The following is a 3,717-nucleotide window of genomic DNA, read 5'->3' on the forward strand; positions in this document are numbered from 1 at the left end:
TATCTAATGTCCAACTAATTGAAAAAATATTAAGTGCGCTACAATCAAGTTTCATAACACAATTCTCTATTTCTCACATAAAAATGAAACAATACAAAGAGCCGCCAACGATTTATACTCTTTTAGGAAAAATTACTAACCCGTGCAGTCGCACGGGTTGTTGACTAGTCATGCTTAAAGATCATGAATCTTATCATCTTACCTTCTCGTGCTTGAAGTGTTCTCAGTCAGGACAAGCAAGCCCGGTGACTCCCACTACGGCTCATGGTGCTTTGACCTCCTTGCAACAATGATCACTCGAGGTAGTTGTCTATGTTTGTGCATTGTTGATGCTTGCGTCTTGTCTTTGTGCTTCTCAACTTACAACTTGTGCATTGTTGATAGTAGAGCCCACAAGTGTTGATGCTTATATTGTTCATACTTCTTAGCTTCAATTTGAACCTTATATGTTGATGCTTGTTGACTCTTGTGCCTTATCGATCATTTGAAACTTAATTTTGAAAACTCATGCGTTTGGTAATGGACTTATAGGTTTGCATCATGGATGCCGTTGACGGTGGGCATACATGCTACGGTGGAGCTCATTGCATGTTTGAGGTTCATGCTCGGTGTGAACTTGGAACTCATGCTTTTGTTTGTGAACCTTGTTGGATATGCACGCATGTTCTTGTGAACCTTGTTGGATATGTACCTGTGTGGACTTTGGACTCATGGTCAATTTTGTTATGGTTGACAAGTTGTAATATATTGTTGTTGTGAACCTTCCTTGGGTATATATTACTTGCTGGATCTATATTTGTTGGACATGTTGCTTGCTGGATATATAAGCCATGTTGCCGCTGCTCGCTGAAGCATGCAGAAAAAAAGCGATCTGGCCTATAAACCGAGTGTCCCTGGGACATGGCACCCGGCTTATAGGCATATTATGCCACGGGAGCTGTATAAGCCGAGTACTTCAGCTTCCAGGCTCACGGCTTATAGGCATATTTGTAACAGCAGCTGGACTATAAGCCGAGTACATCAGTAGTCGGCACTCGCTTTACATGTTTATATATAAACCGTGTCGCTCAAGCAGGCACTCGGTTTATATTTAAACCGTGCGGCTCATTTTGGCCTTGGTTTATAGATAAAACGTGTAACGCTTGTAGGCACTCAGTTTATATATAAACCGTGTGGCTCCAGTAGACACTCGGTTTATACATACGGTGACACGTGGCCGTTATCTTCCGGCTGCCGTCATGTTACTTTAGTAAGCCGAGAGCCTCCTATAAACACACGGCTTATACATAAACTGAGAGTTTTTGCACTGGCACTCGGCTTATACCTTATAAGCCGATGGAGTGTAAACCGTGTCATATAAGCCGGGTGTTTTACTCGACTTATATATAAACCGTGTTTATATCAATATAAGCCGAGTGTATTAGGTACACGGCTTTGAAGTTTTTTCCTGTAGTGCCTCCACGGGATCCACACAGGATTAGAGTGCGATGATGGTCAATAGAATGACCTGAGGCCTAGGCGAGCGATGGAGGAATCGGTCCGCGCGTTGATGAAAAATCGATTGTACGAACCATTAACTTTTGAGGGTAATTTTGTAAAAAAAACTTCGATGATGGTGAGCGGGCAAAAGCAATAGGTGATTTATTATTATTAAAATTAAAATTAAAAAAATTAAATTAAATTAGGGAAAGATATGCCAACAATATATAACATATGACAACACTCTGAAACAATAAGGCCAGTTCTTTTAGGCGGCTTTAAAATTAAGCTGCCTCTTCCCAACTTAAAAAATAAGCCCTTCCCTAAATTTTTTGAGACTTCTAAATTGGTTGCCACATAACTAGCTCAGAAGCAAAAATTAATAAGGGAAATGGCTTATGGAAAAAGCCGGGGAGGAGGCGGCTTCTTTTTTTAGCCACCAAAAGAACTAGCCCCTAAATAGTAAGTAACAAATGCAACTCCAACTTATAACCTAAACCGTTGTGTTGTACTCACAAAATTTTAGCTTATAACCAACACTACTGTTTCATTTAGTATATTCATGTACACTCTAGAATCGGTCAACTTGGTTGTTATTTTATCCATTTATTTTCAGGGAAAGACGCAAACAATGTACGATCCAAAACTCAGTTATAAATTTGGAAATTGTCAAACCATGAACCGTATATGATCATCCCTCCAACAACATTGATCAAAGAATAGTAACAAATGTTTGTACTCTGCCTTAACATAACCAAAAGAATATCTAACTAAGCACCATGGGTTGTTTGAAACCACAATTCAAAATGTGGAAAGGTTGAAGTGTATATGCGCTCATCCCTCCAACAATATCTAACATTTTTGATATCACAAATATTGGTTCACATCCCATCCTATTAACTAGATGCACAAGATAAACTTTTAATTATGAACACGGAAATATAATAATACAATATTATTGCCTTTAAGGCATATTTCCAATACCCACTACTATATGGTCATCTAAAATGGCTAACAGATAGATCAACAAAATGAAGATCAATATATATCTGCAACATTCATACAATCATGATAGGCTAAGCCATAAAATAAATATTCATCACATATAAAAAGGTTTACCGTAAGGGAATCACATAAAGATGGTCACAATCACATAGGGAAACTCAGTTCACAGTTGCTACTAAGTACTCATAGTCGAAGGGATGGACTACTTACACATCATGAGAGATTACCGGATGGCGTTGTTGATAAAGATGATGATGAATTCCCAACCCGATCGGCGAATTCCTGTTGGGCTTTGCCTCGAGGAAAAAGATCAGTAAATTGTTCAATGATCAAGGAGTATTTTTTTTTAAAACATCAATGATCAAGGTGTATATATATGCCAGACACCGAAGACTCAAGGTCCTTGAGGGGGCCACACGGTGTAGGGGCAAGCCCCACCATGGGTGCGCATAGCCCGCTGGCTCAAATTTTGTAGGTGTCCTTCCTCATGGATGTCGTGATCTCTGATTTTAGTTTTTGTGTTTTTAGAGTTCGGGAAGGTTCCTAAAAAACCGATATAAAACATGCAATTGTGTCCTTGCGATAATTAGTAGGTTAGTTCAACAAATATTAAATTATTTCAAAAAATAATATAAGAAATTGGCAGTGAAAATTCAAAAATTATAGACACCCGTTGTACGTATCGGCATGGGTTTTCCACTAATCAGGGCGCACTGCTGTTGCTGCTCCAAAACAATGTGGCCCACCATTTGGATTTGTCCTCCCTCTCTCCTTCATGTTTATCTGTCTTGTGAAATGGACACATCTTGGTCATGTGTGCTAGTCTTCTGTCATGTGAATTTCAAAACATTTGAAAGGTTGAAACTTTTAAAATTTATGTTTTCTAAAACTTTGAAACTTCTAAAATTTAAGATTTTCCAAAACTTAAAGAATTCCAAGAGTTTGATCATTATGGATGTTTAAATTTATAAAAGTTTGAAATTTCAAAGTTTCAAATCATGAAGTTAAAATTGATATTTTCAAAAGTATTCGACATATTATCTGAAGCCAAAATAAACCTAGACTAAAAGCGATCGATGGGGAGGAATCTGGTGTGCATTGAAAAATGCAGTACCGGGCCATTCTTTGAATAATTCTAAAAGCCGGACAGGGCCGGTGTTCCGGCTGGAGCAAAACAGAACTGGACCCTTTTCTAAGTTTTTATGGTGCATAGGTCTTCTGGTAAAAGAAAAT

This window comes from Triticum urartu, chromosome 2, assembly GCF_003073215.2.
Source record: "Triticum urartu cultivar G1812 chromosome 2, Tu2.1, whole genome shotgun sequence".
NCBI classification, from domain to species: domain Eukaryota; kingdom Viridiplantae; phylum Streptophyta; class Magnoliopsida; order Poales; family Poaceae; genus Triticum; species Triticum urartu.